The sequence below is a fragment of the Macrobrachium nipponense genome, chromosome 31 (assembly GCF_015104395.2).
Source record: "Macrobrachium nipponense isolate FS-2020 chromosome 31, ASM1510439v2, whole genome shotgun sequence".
Lineage (NCBI taxonomy): Eukaryota > Metazoa > Arthropoda > Malacostraca > Decapoda > Palaemonidae > Macrobrachium > Macrobrachium nipponense.
In genome coordinates this window covers 25,371,465-25,398,932 of record NC_061093.1, presented here as the reverse complement: position 1 = coordinate 25,398,932, position 27,468 = coordinate 25,371,465, and the positions used below count along the sequence as shown (strand labels likewise).

At 35.8% G+C, this 27,468-nt stretch overlaps 1 long non-coding RNA gene across 2 annotated transcripts in view; it reads left to right on the top strand.

The window, feature by feature from the left end:
* The window catches only part of LOC135206697 (uncharacterized), a 129,799-nt gene that overhangs the window by 7,808 nt on the left and 94,523 nt on the right, over nt 1–27,468 (top strand). The gene's annotated exons all lie outside the window — the stretch shown is intronic.

The window sequence follows — 27,468 nt, the reverse complement described above, 5'->3', positions numbered from 1 at the left end:
TCACGCAGAAAATAGTGATCACCCTCTAAGGTTAGATTCATTTTCCATTCTCTCTAGTCGAGTGGCCCCCATGGAGCTGGCAATAGTAGAAAGTCTCTACACATTAAAGTTGAAACCTTCCCTCAGTAACAACGAGAGGTCCACGGAGATGCTGTGTTTTTAAATTTTTAGTGTGTATGTTTGTATGCCTTCATGATGCAGGTATTTATTTATTATTATTATAATATTGCTTCCTTTCCCTTTTTTATGCTTGTACATTACTTTTTTTTTTTATTATATATACAATGTAACCTTTGTGTAACATTTCTTCATTCTAATGATCGATCGTAATTTAGTGATTTTTAATTTTTTTTTTTCTTTCTGTGTTTTTCTATAGACCTGATGATGGAGACAGTTACTCCGAAACCGGTAGTCATAAGAAAATAAAGGATGTTTTATGTACAAGTGCTGGTTTTACTCTTTCTTTATATATATATACATATATATATGTATATATATAAAATATGAACTTTCTGATTATTCATAAATCGAGAGCACTAATAATATATATGTATATATATATATATATATATATATATATAGTATATATATATATATATATATATAGTATATATGATATAGTATATATTATATATATAGATATAGATATATATAGATATAGATATGATTAGATATATATATATATATATATATATCTATATATCTATATCTATATCTATATCTATCTATATCTATATCTATTATCTATATATATATATAAATATATATATATACATATATATATATATATATATATATATATATATATATATATAGTATGTATGTATGTATGTATATATATAAAATATGAACTTTCTGATTATTCATAAATCGAGAGCACTAATAATATCATGAGGCGAAATGACTGACTGAAAAAAGCGAATGTTTGTGTGGCAAATCAGAATTCAAGAGAAGAATTATGACAATATTTCTCCCCCGCGAGCCTTCGAATCTGACCGTAGAGCAAGACAGACATTTCATTTCGTAACCTAAACCATCTAGAATCTTCGTACAACAGAACGGAAAGTGGCGCAGAATCTTTTCGAAGCCTAAATGGTCGAAAAAGCCGTATTATATGTGGCGAGTAATGCAATTAGCGCCTAATGTACAGTTCTAATCCCGGAGGATGCCGGCGATAATCTCATCAGGGAGGTTAATACACATTTCCAGTCCATTACGTTATTGTTTCTTAATGAGGTTAATTTTTTGCAGCTACTAACGCCAAAAGCTGGCGCGAATTGGCCGTATTAGCGAATGGAGAGCGAACCGAAAAGAAGATGAAGGCAGTATACGCTTGCAAATGAAATTATCTCCCCGTTGCAAACGAAAAAGAAACGCCCCTGAAGTACTTGTTTTGCGAGGAATTCAGTCTTTAGTCTTATCTTCTAATATTTGGGAACCAATCTAGACCAGGCTTGGCGGGATAAGTTTGTTTTGTTGCTAAGAACTTGTAGAAGTTTAATCCATCCTAATATAACCTTCCCTTAACCTAACCCAACATAAAGAGGTTTGCCCCTGACTTGGCTGTGCCCTCCCTCCCCTCAGCTACTGGCCCCTCGTCCATTTTGCAAAGATTTCCGATATTTTCGGCCAATTCTGAGATAGTTTATACGCCCCGATCTGCACGCAGCCGAATATTTGAAATAGAATTCTTCTGTTGTAAATGTCAAAGGACTCTTTCACTTTTTTTTATGTTGATGTGACTAGTTGTTTTTCATTCCTTATTTTATTTTTTACTTATTTTCTTCAGTGTTTGTTTCCACGACGTAAATAATGTAAAATCATGACGTAAAATTCTGCGGATATGTTCTCAGGAACTCAAGAAACGATACTGAGCGCGGGTGCCATGGCGCCATTTTCCCCGAGAAATTATATCGTTCCTGTTCCACTTTCAATAAATTCTATTTTCTGCCCGTCAATTCGATTCGCATTTGGGCGGTGCCGCAAAATAGAACTCAAGCTCAGTATTAGCTTTCTAAAATAAAACCACTGATCTCTCTCTCTCTCTCTCTCTTCGTTTTCCTTTCGTCGGCTTCGTATGACAGGCCTTGCTAGTAAAACGAAAAACCTACATTTTAAAGTATAAAGCCCTCTTCCTATACTGTAGGGACCAAGTTTTCGTGTTAATTATTTTTTGATCTTGATCCTTTCGAAGACCATACCGTAAGATTATCTTGATTAGTCAGTACGTAAAACTCACGGCAAAAAATTCCTGTGCATAGTTCAGTCACGCATTATGGAGAACTTATTGCCAAATCTGAATGCTCCTGTGGTCATGTAATATCAATATTCACCTGCACATTCTCTTTCTTTCCTCGAAGTTTAATAAAATGAAAGATTATCGTTCAAACCCCTGAAAAAACATCGCTTATGCATCGGTTTTACAGGACTTTGTAGATCAAACAGAAACTTCTTTCAGTTTTCTTCTGAAGATTGAAAAAGAAACCCACAAAATCACTTTGTAACTTGTTTACTTCTAAGTATTTACATTTAGTTTTACTACACACTCGAGTACTTTCAGGCCCTATCTGTAGCCCATTTTCAAGAGATGTTTGTGATGTTAGCCTGGGTCAAGGGCCAAACATCTCTTGAAAATGGGCCACAGATAGGGCCTGAAAGTACTCGAGTGTGTAGTAAAACTAAATGTAAATACTTAGAAGTAAACAAGTTACAAAGTGATTTTGTGGGTTTCTTTCTCAAACTTTGTAGACCATTGCGTGCACAGTGAGACTTTCGCCCTTTACCAACGCTGAACTTGAAGTGATTCAAAGTAATTCGTTATTTTATTATAATGATATCTCACGGTCGTCCTGATAATGCTGCAGCATCCAAATAAATGTTCTACTGTGATTCCTTAGAACCCCGAAAATCCGGTGGGAATTACCGAGTATCCAAGCGATGTATCATACCAAGGAGAGACTTAACCATCATTTCATATTTTAAGAGCTCTAAATAAGATGTAAATATTGAACTCAAAGTACCGTGGAGTAATGACGTCAACAATTTCATTGTTGGTAGCAGATTGACTAAATTATTTTCCATCAGAATACATGAATACAAAGGCATACAAAATCAATACATTTCGTTGTGATTCCAGTGGCCTTCTGAAAACAGATCGCAGCAAGGCTAATGCAGTTATGTTCTTTTATGCCGTCAATACTGTAGGTTTTCATTCGTGTGTCCTCCGCGCGAACACAGCGTCGTTAATACAATCTGCATGAGATTAAAAGAAAGGTCTCGAATTTTATTTCCACCCAGCAAATGTCGCTTTCACGGTATAGAAAGAGGAAGAGAAAACGAACGTAAGAGAGAGAGAGAGAGAGAGAGAGAGAGAGAGAGAGAGAGAGAGAGATGTGCAATTCACTTTAGACAGCGTCAAAGGTTGGTCCTCACAATTCGCGTGTTCACACTTAAACCAGAATACGATTCAAAAAGGCTTCTGTTCCGAAGCGTCACTAAGAGAAATGACCAATAAACTCTGTAGGAAAGAATGAGAGGCGGGTTTTTCGGAAGCTACAGAGAGCCCAAAAGGCAAAATGTCTGGAAAAAGAAAATACGTTAACCATTGTCTCGTAATCCGATTGTCTCTTTTTCTCTTTTTAACATTAGTTCAGATTTTATTTCCGATTTTATATCTGCTTTATTCTGTGTGAGAATCGTGGTGCAGTTTCGCGATGATATTTTGTCGTTTTATTTCGCTGTTGTTTTTTTTAATGTTCCACGTTTTATTCATTTTTAGATTAGCTTTACAGTACCAAAGTCGACGGCGTTGATTGAGAGACTAGGTAAACTTGTCCTAGGTGAATATTGCCATATTTTTTGTAATATAGCGGGGAGGCAAACACAACGTCTATCTCTTTGGGGACTTGTAGTTCATATGGCAGAGTGGCTTGCATTTCTATATGCATTGCAAACAAAACGATTAAGAAAATATACAATTTATACTTTTTTGTTGCTGTTGTTATTGAGGGGTAGGAAAAGTCTATGGAAGCCTAAAAAGGTCTGAAAAAGTTGTTTTGCGTTGAGCTAAAAATACAGGAATTTTAGGATAGGACATTTATGATTTATTTATTAGAATGAATATATAAAAAGAATAAATAATGTGCATGTTAAACAGTACAGAACAATTATTTCTAATGAAATATAGCATATTTATTTAAATTTTCGTTGGTGAAACAACGTGCTATTTGGCGGTAGATTTTAGCATGCGCCCCGAGTAAGCTGGAGGTCGGGTCACGCCTTTTTTTAAATTTTCACTAAACATTAATCATTGTATTTTTTAATACTGGTACTTTGAGATTAAAAAGATCCTATACCAGTTTCGAACAAGTTAAGGGAGGCTAGTAGTAGTATTAGCCCTGCACTGACCTTATGATAACTTCATTAACTTGGTTAAATTCAGGGCTGATGCCAGGCTCAAAACTATCTAGTGTTGATTAAACATTGTATTTTTTAGTTTAACGTTCCATCTCAGTTAATCATAAATTTAAGAGCGTACTGAGGCTTAAGTCTGAGTAGCAAGGATACCACATATCTAACTTCCCTTTGAAACGTTTAACATAAGACAAATTTGCTTGTTTAAACTGTATATAGCTTGTCGATTAGAATGTTTAACATTTACGTTAAAATATAAATTCATGGTAAAATACTGTCTGGAAATCATGTCGATTATGAATTTTTGGAAAAATACTGTCTGGAAATCATGTAAAATATAAAATCCTGGAAAAATACTGTCAGGAAATTATGAAAATATAAAATCTTGGAAAAATACTGTCTGGAAATCGTGTAAAATATACAATCATCGAAAAATATTATCTGGAAATTATGTAAAATATAAAATCATGGAAAAACACTGTCTGGAAATCATGTAAAATATAAAATCATGGAAAAATAGTGTCTGGAAATCATGTAAAACATAAAATCATGGAAAAATACTGTCTGGAAATCATGTAAAATATAAAATCTTGGAAAAATACTGTCTGGAAATCATGTAGAATATAAAATTTTGGAGAAATACTGTCTGGAAATCATGTAAAATATAAAATCTTGGAAAATTACTGTCTGGAAATCATGTAGAATATATAAAATTTTGGAAAAATACTGTCTGGAAATCATGTAAAATATAAAATGTTGGAAAAATACTGTCTGAAAATCATGTAAAATATAAAATCTTGGAAAAATACTGTCTGGAAATCATGTAAAATATAAAATCATTGAAAAATACTCTCTGGAAATCATGTAAAATATAAGTTCTTTGAAAAATACTCTCTCGAAATTATTTATGAGGAATTGTTGTATAACTCTTCATCATTAAGAATAATTAGTTCCGCATAGGTAGCTTATCTTTTTCTGTTATTCCGTGATCATTAAAGAATTGCGCTTCAGATTCAGTATACAAGTATGACAGTTTTATAACCAACAGTATGATGTATTGAAAATGTTGTCTGTATTATTTAGAAGTTAATGAAGAAGCCTAAATATTAGCCTCTTTACCATGTGTTATTTTATCATGCACAATACCTTACTTTATTACTCAGAAATACAATACAAATTTTTCATTATCTTATGTACATATAACCTATTACTGTCACAAATTTAAAGCTTTTCTCTTTATGTCTGCTAATTCCTTAGTCCTTACTGTTTGTTATCGCCTACTATCAGGAATTATTGAACGCTAAAATGAATTAGCTTAGTATATATCTGGTGACTCTTTCCTGCGACCTGTGATTGAAGTTTAGCAGTAATCTGCTTACCAGCATAATTATATCTCACTTGCAAATATTTTTCAGTTATTGCTTTAATCAATAAGTGCAAGTGATTGTCCAATGGTTGAGCATCATACATGTGATAATCGAACTCTGAAAATATTGTTTTGCCTCTGTAAGCTGCCAATACTGAACTAACTAATTTATGGAAGTTAACTCTCCCCAGTGTTTTGTTGCAGGACAGCATTTCCCCCATATTTTTTTCACATGTATTGCATATATCGATAACATCATTTGATGGATACACCAATTTTCCTTTGGTTTTTAATTTGATGAGGATGTGACGAAAATGAGCGTCTGTTAACGTTAATGCATCAATGCAGACCTCACACTGTAAAGACTTTTTTAACTTAAAAACAACAAAGCCAGCAATAAAAGCTACTATTTCATTTGAACATTTAGACAAGTGGTAATGGTTTAGAATATAATCATAATCATCTTCCTTGTCATCTGAATATGCTTCTTGAACATCTAAAATTCGATCTAAAATGTCTTGAAGCAGTTAATATGGGCACCGACTCTAATGGCAAGCAGTTGCCACGAATGGTATCCATTAAGTCATTATGTACAAGTAACCTCTTGTAAGTAGCAGAGAATTGTCTCGCTGTTGGGTTATCATTATGGCCTCCCATACTTCTTACTTAACCAAAGAATAGTTCAATATGATCCTGACTTAATTTGTAGGTCATCAAAAATTGTAAAGGCCCATATTTGATGCAATACAATTTTCGCACAGAATCTGAAGACTTCGTATGCAATAGAGAAAGCCAATGAAACCAGTTTTTCTATTTGATTTAAAGATGTCTTTACCATCCTGAAGTCTCAAAGATCTGATATATGTTTCTGTTTTTAGTACAAAATCTTTAATATCACTTGCATTATTCTTCTGAATTGGGCTCTTAAATCCTTTGACTTTTAGATTTCGAGAATTTGATATGTCAAATAAGATGTTGAATACCATAATGAATTCAATAGTAGCTTCACTTCCCTCAAATTCACTTATTTTTTCATCAAGGAATTTATAGTTTCAGTAAACGTGTTAACTGTCTGGGGATGAAATGGAGTACGAAATTATGTATACCGTAAGCAGAAGAGTACGCACACAAGAAAACTAAAAGAACGAATTAAAATAACAGCGTATAAAAATTAAAAAGTGTGACACCTTAGTCATCGCAAGGTCGCGTACCTACGGTCGACCCAGCGATTCAGTTGCCAGTCCCAATATGGCGTATCCCGCAGCAAGGCGTCTCCTCCCATTATTCCTCCAAGATTTAACCATGTGTCTAAAATTCAGTAAAAGAGAGTTGATGTCACGCGAGTATTCGAAAAGTTATTGACTACATTTTTTTTCGCTTTATTTGTAACTGAAATCCAGTTTGATTCTTTTTGGTGCAACGCCAGATAACTTGAGCAGTAATACGGTGGGTTGTAAGAACCACGCCCGAGTTTTGCCTCGGCTTAAATTGTCCGTCATTAACTTGATGCGTTCGGAATACATTATGTAAATTGACGCAAATATACCTTGTGATGACAGTAGGATCTGTTTTGCAGAGTTTACATTTTTCATGGCCTCTGAGAATTTGACATATCGGAGATTACAGTTGCCAAAAAAAGAAAATTAGAACTGTTGTCAATATCTCCTTTTATATATTTCAATACTCTCTCAATAACTTGCGCTATTGAATAACATGGCGTTTGGCGTACCTATGATGACGTTGTATTTTTTTCCGTTTACCAATTTTTTGGTTATAGGCATAAGTATAGTCGACATTGATATAGAAGCGCCTATGAAGGGAAATCGAAAAAAAAATGATACCAACGAAGTAAGAAAAATTCTTATTCACTACGCTCGAGCCAAACACATTTATAAATAAAAACAAAAAAACTAGGTAGCCTTTATGGTTAACATAGGAGACATTCATCCTCCCTTGTAATAGACATTCTCTTAAACACGTACATATGCAATGCATCAACTTTGAAGGGAAGGGTTATTCACATACGGCGAAGTAAAACAAATTGCGTTGCCGAGGGATTCTGAAGTAGTTCAGCGAGCAGGAGAAGCAAGAATCCTTTACAAAGGACTTTTGTTTATAAACAGAAACCTCATTTCGTCTACGACTCGGAGTAAAATTTAATTTAGACTTGATTTGACATGAAAGAAATATCTGTTCTTCTGTCTTTCATGTCAAAGAATGTTGTTTTACCTACGACCAGAAAATATATATGGAGGAACTGTATAGAGAGCAGCGAAAGAGGAAAAGAGGTCTGTATCCTTCATACACAAGCACAAAGTAGCGTGACAAGAAGGGGACGGGGGTTAAAGGAGGTGGTTTTTTAGGTGTGTGGGGGGGGGGGGGTTGGGGGGTGCAGCGCCAAACACCTTCCGGGAGGGATAATTGGAGGTTAAGGGAGACAAAGCAGTTCCAATATCCCTTGTGATAAAATGAGATTCCTTATTCATAACCTCTGCCCTGAGGTTGGGAATAAATTTCACATGATGTACAGTCGGGACTACAAATTGAAATCCGATTTAGTCGGCGCCATCGTCAGCAGTGATAAATAATGGCTTCAGAAATTGGAAGGGCCACAAGATCTTTTTTCTCCCGTCTTTTTTTTTTTTTTTTTTTTTTTTTTTTGAAGTGGGTATCCGGGCGATCCAGAAAGATCGGTGAAAAGATAAAGGAAAGTGACGAACAGGAAGCGAAACGACTTTCAATATTCTTAGCAATCTCTCGGGAAAATTGCAATGCACTCTATTTGATATCTCCTCTAGATTACGATGCCAGGTTTCCCGATTTTTGAAAGTCCGCTTAACTTCATTCTGATGGAAATAGGAACGGAAGATCAAATGAGAGACAGACTTAATTCCGTCTTGGAAAAAAGCGCCGTTACTTCGGTGTAGAATGTTGCAAAAGGACTCACATTTTAGATGAGATAATTTACACGTGAAGACACTGGCTTGACAAACTTCAGGATGATCGTATCGGGATGTCATGTAGCTGATCTTATAAAGACATCGATAGTAATTTATCACTTATTGGTCTCTTGGTTTTCATAATGAAATGCTTAAAGGTTATTTTATCTAGTTTACTTAATAATCAAGAGATTTTGTTGCATATACTTTTCAACACTCAGATTTTAATTTTTTAGATCCACAGATTTTCTTCTTCGTTTCAGGGAGTTAATTCATCAGATTCATCTCGTTCACGTGGATGAAATACGTGTTTGCACAGTGTCTCCACGACCACGTATTTCATACCTTTAGGAAATCGTCTGGACGTTTATTTAATTCGATAAAAACAAACATGAAAGGACATTCCTATATTGTTTCATTGTTTGGATTTAAAAAAGTTATACAAATGATGCTTTAAAATGTTATAATTGACAGCAGCGAGAAAGGATTCTGAAAATTATATTGCCAAATATTTTTTTTGTGTAAAGACTACGAAATATATTAATATTCAGCATTCAAGACAGTTTATTAAAAGAACGTCAAGGATAGTCAATTCACCAAAATTTGCTTAATATTAAAATTCTTATAAAGTTTTACGGGACGCTTACTATGTTTACTAATTATGAATAACCGAAAATAGGAAAACAATTAATGGAATATATTACCACTGTAACATTGTCCTGTAATACTTCTTGCTCAATACTGCAGGCCAAGATTTAGCAAAAAAAAAAAAAAAAAAAAAAAAAACCCTAAAACAAGCATAGTTTGCCATAAAGTAAGTTGACATTCTTCGCAAAGTATAACACTAGGTATACAGTAAGATAATACAAGTAACCGAAAGGAGAGCAAATAAGAATCAAGCATGAAAACGAACTACTTTCTCCTTCGCCTCTTAAGGTTTTACTGCAGCTGATCAACTCTGGGAAAAAACGAATTTCCCTCTGGGAATCCCAAGAGAGGAATTGTTCCTTATTTATGGCCTCACAGCGTTTCCTCTCCGCTGACGGACCAAGGAATGGCACCTGGGGTGGTGGTGGGGGTCGGTGGCGAAAGGGGGTGGGGTTGTGGTTGTGAGTCCTTTCATTACTAATCAGGCAGACTTAATTATCATGAAGGCAGTTAACTAGTGTTCTTTGATGAATTGGAGCAAAAGCTGAGTTGCCTTTCATATTCGTCTTTCGTTCGAAATTTACTCTTCTGTAAATTCACTGTCCGTCTATTTTTTGTTTTTCGAATCTAGCTAAATTTAGCACCCGGTCGAAATGATTTTGAGGTATTTTTCTTCTGTTATTTTCTTCTCTTTGATGCTTAAATAACAATAATATTTGTAGAGAGCATTGCGTTTTGTTGACGTGGTGTACATTTTAACAGCATTTTCACTTGTGATTGACAGGAAATCTTTGCTGCGGGAACTGTGCCGTTGACTGAAATTTGTCTTAATTCTTGAAAAAAACATTGTCTCTTCATATTCCTCCTTAGACATCTTTTCCATGTTAATTTTTTTTTTTACACTCCTAGAATCAAATGTTACATTTTACGGTTGATAACTGCGTTCAACCAGTGGTCTTACTGTTCTGTTCAGTCTATACCAAGATTTTTTTTTATTATTACTATTTTGAAATTATCTGAAGCGTGTTTGCATAAATTCGAAAGTTCCATTCTAACACAGAAACCAAAGCGAGCTTGGTTTAGCAATGTATTTGACTGCATTGTTACGAAATCTTAGTTAGAGTAAGTAAAAATCAGACAACTGTTGCAGAAGGAAAGTTTGTAAAATTTCAAATGAAAACTTGGAAAGTTGGAAGTTTATAGGTGTGTTTACACTTATGACTTTCCAAGTATAGTAAACAATTTTCCAGATGTTCAGAAATGACCTTGATGTCATATATTTCTTAAAAATGAAACTATCATCATCATCATCATGGCTTCCTACCCCCGCCTTACATAAGGGTTCCCCACACATTTCAACAGAGCTAGTTTTTGATAACTTTAGGAATAACGTCTTTTAAATTTGAACGCATCACTAAAGAGTAATTGGGTTTCTTCTTATTATATTATTTATTTATTTATTTATTTTTTGTCTATCACAGTCATTCTATTCGACTGGATGGTTTTTGAAGTGTGAGGTTCCGGGCTGCATCCTGTCTCCTTAGGAGTCCATCACTTCTCACCATGTGCGCTGTTTCTAGTAGCACACTCTTCTGCGTGAGTCCTGGAGCATGTAGGCATCTAGCTTTATCAGGTTCCTTTTCAGGGATCTTGGGATCGTGCCTAGTGTTCCTGTGATTATGGGTACAATTTCCATTGGCATATCCCATATCCTTCTTATTTCTATTTTCAGGTCTGGATACTAAGCGATTTTTTCTCTCTCTATCTCATCTACTCTGGTGTCCCATGGTATTGCGACATCAATAAATGATACTTTCTACTTTAGTTTTTCAATCAACGTCACGTCTGGTCTATTGGCACGTATCATCCTATCTGTTCTCATACCATAGTCCTCAGAGGATATTATTATATTATTATTATTATTATTATTATTTTTTTTTTTTTTTTTTTTTTTTTTTTTTTTTTTTTTTTGTTTTTTTTTTTTTTTTTTTTTTTGCTCTATCACAGTCCTCCAATTCGACTGGTGGATATTTATAGTGTGGGGTTCCGGGTTGCATCCTGCCTCCTAGGAGTCCATCACTTTTCTTACTATGTGTGCCGTTTCTAGGATCACACTCTTCTGCATGAGGCCCGGAGCTACTTCAGCCTCTAGTTTTTTTCCAGATTTCTTTTCAGGGATCTTGGGATCGTGCCTAGTGCTCCTATGATTATGGGTACGATTTCCACAGGCATATACCCATATCCTTCTTATTTCTATTTTCAGATCTTGATACTTATCCATTTTTTCCCTCTCTTTCTCTTCACTCTGGTTTGTCCCATGGTATTGCGACATCAATGAGTGATACTTTCTTCTTGACTTTGTCAATCAACGTCACGTCTGGTCTTTTTGTTTGCACGTATCACCCTATCCGTTCTGATACCATAGTCCCAGAGGATCTTTGCGTGATCGTTTTGGGTATCACTCCTTCAGGTTGGTTGCTCGTACCACTTATTTACTGCAAGGTAGCTGATGTTTCTTGCACAGCTCCAGTGGAGGGCTTTGGCCACTGAATCATGCCTCTTTTTGTACTGGTTCTGTGCAAGTGCCGGGCATTCACTTGCTATGTGGTTTATGGTTTCATTTTTCGTATTGCACTTCCTACACATATGGGAGAGATGTTATTTCCGTTCTATCATACTTGAACATATCTGGTTATTAGGGCCTGATCTTGTGCCGCTGTTATCATTCCTTCAGTTTCCTTCTTAGCTCTCCCCTCGTAGCCATTGCCAATTGTCATCACTGGCTAGTTCTTTAGTCTGTCTCATGTATTGTCCGGCATTTGGTTTGTTGTGCCAGTCCTCTGTTCTTTCTGTCTTTCTGTATCTGTATATTTCTGTAGACTACAACCTCATTATATTATTATTATTATTATTATTATTATTATTATTATTATTATTATTATTATTATTATTATTCAGCAGATGAAACTTATTCATATGGAACAAGCCCACTGGGGCCATCTGGAAATTCCAGCTTTCATAGAATGTGGTGTTCGTTAGGAAGAAATAAGAAGCGGTAAAGGGAAATAAAGAAAGAGGAGATCCTACTTATTAAAAAAATCAATAAATTAACAAATGGGTAAAAAATAGATTAAAATGCAAAGGGGAATAGTAATAGGGTGGTAATGCATTGCATCTTTGCTTGAACTAGAAGTTCCAATTGCAAATTTGGTTTTTCGAATAGAAATAGGTCCAAGATTATAGAAGGTCATTCAAGGTCACTAATGCGGGTCAAGTGAATTGTTATTTTCGGTTCTCAACCTGTCTAAATGATCAAGACACGAAGAGGAAGAATAAAAATATTAATGCCTAAAAAGAATGTTTACTACATGGAATGTAACGAAAATCATTATTTATGATTTTTAATGGTAAAGAGAAAGTCATTTTTTATAGTAAAGAAAAAATGTGTTTTCCAGTGAAACAACTTTTAGGAACTACGAAGTCGAACAAAGATGAGAGATAAACTTACTTCAGAGGCAATTACAAAAATCCAAACCAAGAAAAAGAAATAGAAAATAAAATACTGGCGACGGCATGAAGAATTCTAAACTTCCTCCTCGCGTGAAAATGTCTGTGAATTCCAAGAGAAGGCCGGACCAACATGGCGGAGAGGTTCCAGAAAGAGGGGGGAAAGAAATTCCGACAGATTTTTCCTTCCGAGGACTCTAGACCTCACCGAGAGATTTCTTTTCCCGCCGACGATAATTCGGAAGTAATCCCCTGTGGCTTATAGATCCTGGCTTCGGCTTCCAAAGGTCTATAGACGCTAGAAGCAGGAACTTCCAATCCTAAGCTTAACTTCCAATCCTAAGCTTAAGTGATCATGGGAAAACTGTCCTGAGTATCACTATAGATACCATACTGTAGGTCGGATGGTTATATCTTCGGGAATCTTCGGAAACGTTGTGAAGAATGGAAATTATGTATCTTTTTTTTCACATCTTGACTTTCATTAGAGTTGACTACACTGACGAAAGTGATGAAACTTGTGGCTGTTATCTTTGCTAGTGATCTTCGTCTTGCTTGAGAGCCAGTGTCCTGCTGTTTCAGTTAATGGAGAGAGATTTTAATTGCAGAATATTAATCTGTTGTCCATAGTGCCGTTACTTAGGCTAGAAGAATACTCAAACACACACACACACACACACACACACACACACACACACACACACACACACACACACATATATATATATATATATATATATATATATATATATATATATATATATATATATATATGAGGTTGTAGTCCACAGGGGAAAAGAAAAGCTGAAATTCCTTTTAGATCAACAGTTTCGTCCTCCACTGGCCCTTATCGAGAGCTGTTGATTAATAAACAGCTCTCGATAAGGGCCAGTGGAGGCCGAAACTGTTGAGCTAAGAGGATTTTTGCTTTTTTTTTCCCTGTGGACTACAACCTCATATATCTACCTTCGTGAAAAAGGAAGACTAAAACTTCATAACTTCATACTATATATATATATATATATATATAAATTATATATATATATATATATATATATATATATATCTCTCTCTCTCTCTCTCTCTCTCTCTCTCTCTCTCTCTCTCTCTCTCTCTCTATATATATATATATATATAATATATATATATATATATATATACTATATAATATATATATTATATATATATATATATTATATATATATGCTGTACGAGGCAGAAGGGCAGTTGAAGGACTCCTTATTTAAACGCGGCTGCCAGTTGTAAACTGGGTCCTTTGTCTTAAGGGCTACTCTTCGGGTGTTTCATTGACCTCAAGCAAATAAACGTTGCAATACCTAAAGTCATCATCGCCATTAATAAATAATGTGGCCTCAAGGGAATGAAAAACAAAATTTCCAAGAAATTGATAAAATGGTAAAAATAAATAGACGATATGTTATAATTTTTCAAGAAAACTATTTTCCTCCACGAACTTCCACCAACTTCAAAATATCCTTTCAGAGATCCCAAGAAAGACGATAATGACCATCTACATGAACTCTGAGAAGAACCGATTTCTCAAGTTCCCATGGTTGGGATACACAGAGACTGATGGCAATAATTCGAAATACACTTTCCCCTGAATGAATTCTTGACGTGGGAGAATTTTGGTACTATTGATGTAATGCAGAATGCTCACCTAGAAAACGGAAATATAGCAATAAAGAGCATTCTATTAATGAGAAATCAATCTACAATGATTTCCTCATCAGATCTTCAAAGGAATCCTGCCTTCCTCTTCTGGGGAGGAAACTCTCTTGCAAGGCTACCATCAAAGAACTGGCCTCCCTAAGGAGCCTTTGGCCCTAACCAGGCCCGCTTTCCCAGCCTGGCAGGATACCAGCCTTCCTCCGAGGAAGCAGCTTGTGGGTCTGACTATTTCCTTCAAGGCTACCGTCAAGAGACTGGTGAGCTTTTGGGAATTTTGGGCTTCATCCTTGAAGTTCTTGGGCCCTCTCCAGGCCCGCTTCCCCAGCTTGGTAGGATACCTGCCTACCTCCGAGGAAGCAGCCTCTGGATCGGACCCTTCCCTCTAAGGCTGCACTCAATAGAATGGCGAGCCTTGGAGGCTTTTGGGCTTCATCCTTGAAGTTCCTGGGCCCTCTCCAGGCCCGCTTCCCCAGCCTGGCAGGATACCTGCCTTCCTCCGAGGAAGCAGCCTCTGGATCGGACCCTTCCCTTTAAGGCTGCCCTCAAGAGACTGCCTTCACCATACTCTCTGCTTTCTCTTACCCAGCTTTTCAAATATGACGCTTGGTCTCCCTGAATGCTTCCTGGAGACTTTGGAGTATGGCGCATGCACAAATGGCATTTCTTCAGGAGCCGGAGACTGAAGGATTCCAAAATGTCTTCAAGGAAAATCCCGAAGGTTTTAGATAGTTTTACGTAGAGTTCTTTTCCTGACACATAAATAGTTTTTTTAAACGACTTACCTTCTATTTGACCATGCTTCTCCAAAAAGCAATTCTGTTAATACAAAACCTTTTAAGCAGCTTCTGACACCTCACTCAGGTTCTCTACATTTTGCTTCGTCAACGTTCATCAGTTTACCTCCACGCCGATTTCCTCTTTTCTTTATTCCTCTTCTTTCTTATTTCGAGCGAAGAACTACTCCAAGGGATAATTGCGGTCATCCAAAATCTCCTCTCAATCAGCTTAGGAAACACCCCAAGTTCTCTACCTTTTATTTCCTATAAATTCTTCAGTTCCTCCACGCCACTGTGTTTTTCTCTTCTTGATTATTTACTTCCTTATTTCAAATGAAGAACTTGCGTCCATAAATGTCAATACTACTGTAAAACTGCTGAATGAATCTGTAATCGCAGGATCCTAGACTTCATACTGCTTCGCGAGTTAGTCCATATTTTTCATCAGTAATCAGTTGTAGACTGAAGTTATCTGCCATTCTCCTGATGTACTTTTCCCTCTTGAAATTTTCTGTTAGTCGATCTGCTTCGTCATCCAGCCCATTTTAACCATTCTCTTCGCCTTCTTTGCTGACATGCAGTCTCTGGAGCGTTCAAGACGACTTGGAGGATCCCGGAGGTGGTATGGCCAATGGAGGCCGTGGAATAAGTGCACCTACTGAGTTATGGCGCTATACGCATGCGTGATTAGCATTTCTCTCGTCTTTTCAGGAGCTGGAGACGGAAGGATTCTAAAACGCCTTTAGGGAAAACACGAGGATATTACGGTACCAGGCGACCATGATCTTTCTCGCAGCAGATGATTTGAAATTTTCTTGAGAGCTGTATTGCCAAGAAAACATCAATATTTTAAAAAAAGAAAGAAACAGAACTTTAGCGAAAAACATCTTCTTTGTCTCATATATATATATATATATATATATATATATATATATATATATATCTATATATATATATATAATATATTTTATACATTATATATTTACTATATATATATATATATTTTATATATATAGGATCTATATATATATATATATATATATATATATATATATATATATGATATATATATATATATATATTATATTATATATATGCACACATATATACATAATATGTAATTTTATATATATATGTTAACGGGATATTAATCTCGTTATTTATTTGGTAAACATGTAACTCCGAGCGTCAGGCATACCGACACACAATCTCTCTCTCTCTCTCTCTCCAAGCGATCCCTCTCTCTCTCTCTCTCTCTCTCTCCACCTCTTTCTCTCCATTCTGTCAGGTAATCAAAATGAGAGACAAAGTTATATAAAAAATAACTATTTATTTAACAATGGAAAGTTAATCAATCAAGTCTAAATCAAGTCTCACAGACTAACTTAACTCAGTTAACCCCCCCCCCCCCCCACATTAAAATGTCTAAAACAGTAATTTGTCACACCAATTGTCTATTCTCTCATCGGGACTCTAGGTCCCCGGTCCCCCCCTTGCCAGAACACATAGTTCCTCGCCAGAATCGTCTGTTTCAAAGACACGAGAAACACACTTGTTAGCACACATAAGTTTAAAGACAAAGTTAATAAAATGGAACATCTTACAAGATATCAAACAAGCCATCCCTTTGGCTAAAGTAATTCAACTCACCCATGCAGCCGCAATATTTCACTCACTATTCCAAAAAACACTTAGGCACCGCCATCGTGGCTCTGCCTTCCTCCCACGAATCTTTGTGCAAGTCTTCTCATAGACTTGGCTAGAGATACATTAAGAATAGAAGAGGCGCACACGCACATACGAAAGCACACTTCGTTAACGCCATATATTAGTGGCTACAACCAGTTTCCCAAAGGCACTTTGAACAAAGACCCATGAACTGACGAGCATTGACTCGCCTAACTATGCAGTTTCGAATCACGCCATCACAGAAATCATTTATCAGCTTTTCTCGGGTCGTTGGTTCGGCTCTGTTCTCTATGCATTCCAAAAAGGCCACAGTGCATCACATTATGCTATATTATATATTATTAATTATAATCCCTATCATAGAAGCTCAGCCTCGCACAATTGCTAGCTCCCGCCTAGCAAATGGTCAGACTAAACAGCTTACATAACATAAAAAAAAACATTGGCCGGCTTAAAATAAAATATAACTAATAACTGCACGTCTCTGGCATTATAAAATAAAGTCTTATCTCGCTTTATCTCCAATAACACTAGAATTTTCTCTCATCTTGGATTCTTGAATATCCCTCTTTGCTTGTCTGCGACTAGCTGCTCAAACTGTAGCAGGCTGTAGGAAGACGGAATGCCTCCCTCACTGTAGAAGGCTTCTAACGACTTCTGCAGATCCCCAAAAGCGCTGTAGAAACTCTCGTAATCGCCCTGGATAAATGACAGCAACACTCTGCACGGCTGGCGTCGGGGAACGACTTTTATGGTGTGTTAGTATGTCAGTCAAGTCATCGGTCAATCCAAGAAAATTAACCCCAGACATATGGCGGTGCCTAAGTGTTTTTTGCAATAGTGAGTGAAATATTCCAAAAAACACTTAGGCACCGCCATCGTGGCTCTGCCTTCCTCCCACGAATCTTTGTGCAAGTCTTCTCATAGACTTGGCTAGAGATACATTAAGAATAGAAGAGGCGCACACGCACATACGAACGCACACTTCGTTAACGCCTCATATTACTGGCTACAACTAGTTTCCCAAAGGCACTTTGAACAAAGACCCATGAAATGACGAACATTGACTCGCCTAACTATGCAGTTTCGAATACGCCATCACAGAAATCATTTATCAGCTTTTCTCGGGTCGTTGGTTCGGCTCTGTTCTCTATGCATTCCAAAAAGGCCATAGCACATCACATTATGCTATTAAATATGTCATTGATTATAATCCCTATCATATATATATATATATATATATATATATATATATAATATATATATATATGTATGTATGTATCTTTATCCAATGTAGCACGAAGGAATACGTGATTGGGGACATCCTTAAATCCACGGTAGAAAGGTGAGTGAAAAACTGAGGACTTGGAACAAATACTTTCGTTGTATATTCTACATTTTCAAGTTCACACTGAATATAACAGAGGTTGATAGACCTTTATATACAAAAACAGAAGGCGGGGGCGGGGTTACAGTTTGTTAATTGGGGCGGCGTGTTCTTTAAGCAAAAGAGACGAGGAGAGAGGATCAAGGGACAATCCAGGATGGAGATTTAAATTCATTGTTGACATGGCTTCAATAAAAATGGATTGCAACAGATTCCTTTTGCGGTGATCTTTGACCCTCCAGGTTATCGAGGAATTATCCCAATCTTAAGTCAACGATCTGTAATGCCAGTATACGGTTAGCCTCTTGAAATGGCATATTTGTGCTGAGAGCTTCTCCCCTTTAGATCTTTGGATGTTTGGCCTATATAAATTTTATTACATACTGTTCAAGGAATACCGTATACAATATTGTTTGAATTAGTTTATTTCTCAAAATATTATTATATTCAAATACTAAGTTAATATCAATTGTTTTTAAAATGAATTCAGCAGGAATGAAATTGTCATCTAGTATAATAAACAACCATCCATGAGTTGAGATTTTGATAGACATTGATTTGCTCCCTCTATTTCAAATATTTTCTTTTTTATTATGCTAGAGTCTGGAAACAGAACAAAATCTGTCGAGAGAAGCGAATGCTTTAATCCCAGAATATTCTAAATAGGTTACATTAGTTATGAGAGGTTCATTATGAATTCTGAATTTTAATCCAGAATTAAGGGAACCGGCCATGCAACACTGAATGTTCATCCAATTATTATCCGAAAATAATGACGTACTTGAGCTTTGGAAATGGAATCACAAAGAAATATATACAGAAAGGGAATAAATGTAGTAGAATTTGTGTCTAATATTGAAGACTCAGATAAGGTGCATATGTTCATAAGCAGTTTTACAGATCACACATTTTTGGTTTTGTGGTAATTAGGTGAATTCATTATCAGCAGCCTACTTCATTAAGGGGGATTCAATTATCCGCTTTTACGAGGGGCTAACTTTCAGTGTAGAAGTTTATTAGTAGTTTATTGCTATTTTATTATGTTACTCAGGGCCACTGACGTCACTTCCCTTGAAACTGTTGCAGAATTTTATCCTGGGACATCTATCTATCTATCTATCTATCTATCTATTTTATTCTTTTTGGAGGAAGATAACTCTCGAGAAAAGTGAATCCGATTTTAATGGATATATATTTATATATATTATATACATATATATATATATATATACTAATATATATATATATATATATAATATATATATTATATATATATATATATATATATATATATATAATATTTTATATATACATATGTGTGTATAAAAAGTGTGTTTTAGCGTATGTCGCGATGAAGCATGAGAAAGCGAAAAATGCAAAAGACCTTTAACGGTATTAATCCATTAAAAGAAAAAGCAGGCGTAGTAGCATAGACAGGTGTGAATTAAAAGAGGAGAGATGCAACAAAGATATTATCGCTGCACTCGCCGCTAAAATTCTATCTTATTTTGTTTTATCCCTCGTTTACGCATTTTGCCAATTAGTCAATGCATTTTTACAAATTCCACCTGTGATTGGCAAAGTTTCCAGGGAGTCTGGAACATATTTATCTTTTCCGTCTTCAACTTCCATTAATTGGGATTGTAACTGGAATAGGATTGACAAACTTTTTCCACGACTTGCAGTTATTTTTATAAGGAATTTTTTTTTGAGTAATTGGAAGAAGAAATTCCTACTGCGCACGTGCGTGGTTTTATAATTAGAAATTTCAGTCACCCTGCCAGGCCTGAGGCTATGAAAAGACTAACCCCGAGGTGATTATGGGAATAAAAAAAAAAAAAACAGACGAACAGGGAGACCCTGATAGGGACATAAGGTCCAAAGGAAAACAAGTTGCTTTAATGCACTAAAGGATCAAAGTGTTCTGACCCAAGTAAGTTGTTTCTCGTTCGAGCGAGATAATAGGACCGGAAAAGGTACTGGAAAGGAAGCATCAAAAGAGAGAAAGAAATGAACAGTTGACTTTATCAGCTAGGAGATCTTGCTTACCCTTAAAGGCTTGGTTACTATGAATTTTTTCGAAGATAAAAAGATCAGTGAAAAGGGGTAACACGCAGTCACTATCTCTACTTCATTTGTTGTGGAAGGCAGAGTGGGAATTTTGAAAGATTAGTACCTTTGGTCCAAACGACAAAAACAGCAGTTGCTGGAAAATGTCTTTTCTGGGGAAATGTTATATAAATCTAAGGTGGAGTTGAAATATATATTTGATATAGCACACACACACACACACACACATACACACATATATATATATGTATATATATATATATATATATATATCTATATATAGATTATATATATATATATATATATATACTATATATATATATAATGAATCATATATATATAGTACATATATATTTATATTAAATCAGCCTTCGATTCGCCGATAATTATAAGATATCGACAAGAAAACATTATATATGTAATTATATATATAATATATATATATATATATTATATATATATACTTATTATATATTATATATATATATATTTATATGTAATATATAATATATTATATATATATATATATATTATATATATATAACATATATATAAAGAATTAGGAAATGCTAATTGTATTTTGAAATAATGGATATTGGAGGCCTTTTTACATCAAATACTGTGATCTTCATTGTTGTAACAGTTGAGTGTAGTAGATTAATTTCTGAGTTAATAATTGGTTGGATCACCAGTACCTAGTCAACATACTATTTCTGAATTGAATGCTGAAACATGAATTAAAGAAAGAAAAAAAATAACGAAACACGATTTATTTTAATTCATAAGTTAGTTTTTTTTTCCAATCCTCCTTTGGAAATCCTATTGGATTTCCGCCAGGGTCTGTTCCCCATCCGTGCAACATGACCTCCCCGGGTGGTCCGTGCGGGAATAAAGATTATGTCGGGTCTAATTAGATGAGAGCATAAACCTAAATTTACATATTCTGGGCGAAAACGAGCTCTAGAATTTCGCCTGTGTTTTGTGCAGGTCTGGACTTCGTCACAGCCGGGATATTTCTAAGTCGGGGTAAAATGCTGATCCATTTAGCAACGAATGGAACAGAGGAAAGGCTTTTTCGTGCGTTTGTTGCGAGAGATTTTTTGCTCTGTTTTTTCTATGGTAGATCATTTCCCTTTTTTCATCTTTGATTTAAAGCAGCCATGAGTGGAATTTCTGAGGGTAGAAAATCCTTCTCAGTGATCGACTTTTCTTCTCCTATCTCTCAGAACCTGTCCAGGTGAATAACCTTTCTTCTGTGGTGTCTCTACTATAAAGGCAAAATCATTTTCCTTGTTTTGGTTTATTCTTATATGCAAAAACCCTTTACTTTGTTTTCTCTTTTCTCTAATATCTTGGAAATTATTAGAAAAACTGATGGTCTGTGAGGTCGCTTAACCCCTCTGTCATATTAAGTACTGCCCAAATTTGTAGGCTTTTTAGTTTTCTGTAAAAGAAAACTATCAGTGTGGCTACTTGTCTGTCCGTCCGCACTTTTTCTGTCCACTTTCAGATCTTAAAAATTACTGAGGCTAGAGGGCTGCAAATTGGTATGTTGATCCTCCACCCTCCAATCATCAAATATACCAAATTGCAGCCCGCTAGGCTCACTAGTTTTTATTTTATTTTATTCAAGGTTAGATTTAGCCATGATCGTGCGTCTGGCACGACTATGGGTGCCAACAACGCAAGTCACAACTGGGCCGTGGCTGAAAGTTTCATGGGCCGCGACTGAGAGTTTAAAGAGCCGTGGCTGAAAGTTTCATACATCATTATACGCCCTACAGAAAACTGGATTGTTTTACCTGTTTCTTATGACTTTGATTAGCGTTATACTTTTATTTCAAGGGAATTCCCTTCTCTCTCTCTCTTTCTCTCTCTCTGAGCGTTGCTGTGAATGGTGCATTCGATATCCAATTATAGACTTTAAGGCGAAGATTTATACCAAAACAAAAATGGAGCGATTTAAAACAAATGTTACCTAAAAATACTTAAATCAAAGGAATGGGAAACGAAATACCTGGTTTGTAAATTGACAAACAGCAAAAAAGAAACGAAATAAGAAATGACCTTGAAATGAAAGAATTTTTTCTTCAGCCTTTCACGGGTTTATAGCTAAAGGTCAACTGGGAGAGAGAACGAATTCCCAACCGTGGATTTCAAAGCTAATTCCAAAACAGGAATTGTTCCTACCATATTATACGTGCAGTAAGATTCCCACTTCCTTCTGGGCCAGTGTCGTGGCACGAGCTGTTGTAAGGAAGGGTGGTGGTGGTGGTCAGTGAGAGGGAGGGGGAGGAGAGAGGCTGGTTGTAGTTGGGGGATTTGGGGGAGGGGGAGATGGGAGTTGCGTTTGGGTGGAACATCTTTTCATTACTAATCAAACAAATCTAATTATCGCGAAAGTAGTTAACTCGCGTTCTTTGATGAATCGTTCCAAAAGCTGATTTGCATTTCCTATTTTTCCCCCGGTTCGAACTTTTCATTTCTCGCAGTTCTCTTTCTCTCTCATTTTTTTTTTTTTTTTTTTTAGGAATTCTGGTGATTTATCATTCAGCGGTAATTACGCTAATGGCATTTTTTCCTTTTGTTGTTTTTTATCTCTTGATTTTTTTGTGTGTGTAAGACTAACCTTGCTTTGCTTTGACGTGCTGTATATTTTAACGACATTTTCCAGTGACTCATAAAAAAAAGGTTTCCGGTAGTGCAGGATCTGAGCCGCTGCCTGAAAGTTTTCCCTTTGAGACAGATCATATTTTTCTATCGTTATTTTTTACCGTTAAAGTTAAAAAAATAACACATTCAGATCCTCTCCTTACACTTTATCGTTCTTGTTTTTACTAGAAAGTCTTATTTTTTCTTTAATCCAGGTTTTACCATTTTTCCTTATCTTACTTTGAATCTCTCTTCGAAAATGGCTGTTTTTTCTTTTGAAGTTAGAGACATCTGTTGCTTTGAAAGTTGCTTTAAAAACTGAAGAAACAAAACAAGCTCGTTTTTTTAAAGTGTTCGAATACATGGCAGAATCACTTGGTAATAAAATAAATATTGGACATTCTAGTAGATATATAGAGAAAATACAAACGTATTAAAACGAATAACGACAGAAGCAAAATCACAACCACAGCAACAACGAAAACAGTTGCGATAATAACAATTTCGAAGCTAGGAACTAGATGACACTGTACTGTGAATAATTCTCTACATGTCCAGCAATAACGATGACGTCATAATTATGATTGTTCTTATGCTTCCCAAGTGCCATCGTTACTTAAAATGCATATAAAATTCAAAAGGATATTCCACTTATGAATTATAAGAGTAGATTTTCTATGGCAATTAGATTAATTAGAGTTCGTTCCAGTCTAGAAATACCAACATTTCAAAACCATATATTCCTGGGAGATACACCACCAGCGATTTTCAGGTGTTTGTGTGTATACGAGTGTGTGGCGAAATCGTTGGCTACTTTCAGAATGATAATGTTGAAATCTCCAAATTGTGAATGGCTTGGTTGTAATTCACAGTCAAAATCTTTCGTATGCATTGGATTTTTGTTTGTTTGTTTAAATAACTCTGATGGAACTCTACAGTCATAAATGGCGATAAAAGTAAGTAATTTTTTTTTACATTACTTTTTGGCCACATGCCATGTAACTTTTGAAGGAGAGTGAGGGTCACTCTAACGTGAGTCCAAAGCTTGGTTAGTTATGATGCATTATTCTGAATACAGAAATGAGGAAGGGATATATAAGAACACGTACGTGAAATATGATGAAGACGGCTGAAAATAACGAGGTACAAATATTCTTCTGGTCTCTTTGCAACGAAATCTTGAAAATCTAGTCCGGTGAAGTTAACCTTTGAAACTACGTTGTCATGCAAAGCAAAAGACTGACACAGTACACTCAAGGGATAAACAACAAAACCCAAAATTAAAGAGAGCAAATAGAAAGTACTTACTTGGGTATGAAGAATTCCAAACTTGCCTCCTCGAGTGAAACAGGAAAGTAAAAATCATAACAAAACTAACCCGGCAGAGAAGTCTCAGAAAGGGAAGAGAATCCTATCAGATCTTCGGGGAGGAAAAACAGTCTCAAATAGAAAGTAACGAACGAAGAAGAGAGCTGGACTGGCAACAGAAAAGAACTGTTTTGTCTGATGAAAGTAACTAGAGCTTAAATTGCTTGGACGTGCCCTGAAGAATGTTTAATATCCGGTGCACACAATAGTACATAAGGGAATTGTGCTGTATACGATGAAGGATATCTGTTGCAGGAATGGCAACCGGAATTGAGGCTAAGGAACGCACTCTGGAGCCACAGAATGTATTTTGGACGTGATTTTCGTTCCTCAACTTCGTGGTTCAAAGATGAATGAGGTGATGATGCACATGAGTTTGTTCATCTGGAGCTGGACGTCTCAATGGGAGGGAGGGAGGGAGGGAGGGAGGGAGGGAGGAGGGAGGGAGGGAGGGAGGGAGGGAGGGAATAAAGAAGGAAGGTTGGTAGGGAAAAAAGGAAGGAGTGAGAAAAGGAGTTAGGAAGGGAGGAGACAAAGAAGGAAGGGTGGGAGGGAAAGAAGGAAGGAAGTTATAACTCAGAAACGAAAAGAATGAAAATTTCCGCGAATTTCGTGAAAATATCAAGGGAGAGCGATTGTTGAGAGAGAGAGAGAGAGAGAGAGAGAGAGAGAGAGAGAGAGAGAGAGAGAGAGAGAGAGAAAATTTCCTTTGATCAAAAGGAAATGAAATGTTTTTTTCATTTCGTTTCCATTGATTAGCAACGTCAGATTTTTTTTTTAACTATGGAGACATGACTCTCATCTGAACGCTTTCATTGCCAATGAATGACAATTTCCCTCATAGTTTTCTATTCTGGAGCAATCAAGTGTTCTCGAATGGTGGCGCTAAAGTTAATATTTTACGGTAATCATCCAAGTGAAAGTGTTATGATGCCTTTGTTGGTGAATTCTCTTCTGTATTCATTATATTTGAGGCTTTTACATTTCATTGAATTCATCAAAATGGGAAAGAATTTCGTTCGTAAATAATTGTTTTGTGAACATCAGTATTGAAACGTATTTCAATAGCTGTTCCCCGATAATTTATGTTGCTGCGTCATGATGATTTGTACAGCTGTTGACTCCTGAATATTTGCTCTGTCAACGTCAGCTCTGTGATGGTGGGAATGATGATATATACAGGTTTCGACTCATAAGAAAACTTTAAATTTTACTCAGCGAAAGTAGCTGGACTTCAAGAATCTACTATGTTGCAAAAGTGGAGAATCGAATTAAAATTCCCTCATCCGTTGAAACCTCCTTATTCACTATTTTTGGATGAGATTACCGATTTTTCTTCAAACCTGAAATATATTTACAAATGTGATTGAGTAATGAAAGAAAAAAGTAGTTTAGGATGAGATACCCTTTATCAGTCTCTGTGATCCTGGCAATTATAATATTGATTGACATTTTCATAGAATCTTGTCTGGCCTTGTAATTTTCTTTAAGAAAGAAATATTGCAAAGTAAATTGAACTCTGATTGACTTTATATTACTGTGTATTATCTAATGGTCAAGGTTATAGGTATGACTAGGATTGATGGAATTTGCACTATCAAAGAATATACACTTGAATATTTACAATTTTAAGTAATTTGAAGTATTTGTTATATCTTCTCGGAAAAAAATATAGTAAAAACGATCAACTTTTTAACTATAAATTTAATCTGGAACAAAATACACTTGTCTGTCATCCTGTCATCCCACCGGGAAAGAGTGAAGATAAAATGCAGATAATTTGGGCAAGGGAAAGGGAAAAAACTAAATTTTTGAAAGGATTATACTTTATTATTTTCTTAACAAAAATATGGAGAGCACTGAGGTATTTTAAATATTATTTTCATACCTGTAAAGCTTGAAGTGTAGTACTTTTTGTAATTGCCTGCTTGTCAAATATCAGTGAACCCACACTCCCTTTCCTTCCCTAAAAATCAGTATAATTGCAAAATAGCTAGGACTTAGACAACGTAAACAGAACATGCACATGAAACTACACAAGAGAACAGCTAAGAATCCATTCTGAAATGAAGTTAGTTTCCCTGAGCCTTTTAACGTTTTATCGCTGATGATCAGGTCGAGGTCGAAGAAAGAACGACTTTCCAATTCCGAGTCTCGAGGTAGAACTGTTTCTTATTTTATGGCCTTACTGCGTTCCGACTCTCTCTCTCTCAGCCAGGGGATGCTACCTATGAGTCTGTGGGGTGTGGGGTGACACGGGTGCATGGGAGGGCCATTCTTTCATTACTAATCAAGTAAACTTAATTATCGTGTAGGTAGTTAACTTGTGTTCTTTGATGAATCGACTCTAAAGCAGATTTGTATATCAGGGTTTTCCTTGATTCGAGAATTTTAGAATTTCGTTTCTCGTAGTTCACCATCTTTTTCTTTTGTTTGTTTGTTTTTTGTAGGAATCCTGATAACCTCACCATCAAGATGACGTGATAGCCTTTGTTCACCTACATAGCTTCAATGTTAGAATAGATTTTTGTGAAGCGAACCTTACTTTGTGTTGACGTGATGTGTATCGTAATAGGATTTTGCAGTGACGAATAAAAATTCTCTGGCCCTGCAGGAATTGTGGCACTTTAGGTCCTGTATTTAGGCGGTTTTATTTTCATGTTTTTTATTAGGATATTTCATTTATCATCTTTTCTGAAGCTTGACTGTAACAAACCTATCCCCTTCTGGTGTTTGGAATACCTTGTACTTAGACAACGTGAAATAATAAATTGGAATTTACTGCAGATGGAAAGATAAACTAAAATAAGTGCGCAAGACCAAGCCTTAATTGCTTATATGACAACAATAAAAACAGGAGCATCAACGAGAAAAAGCAATATCCAGTGAATCGAAACATACAGTAAATAACAAAATGGTCAATTATAGACAGCAGACAAGGAACTGATGTAGCACCTATGG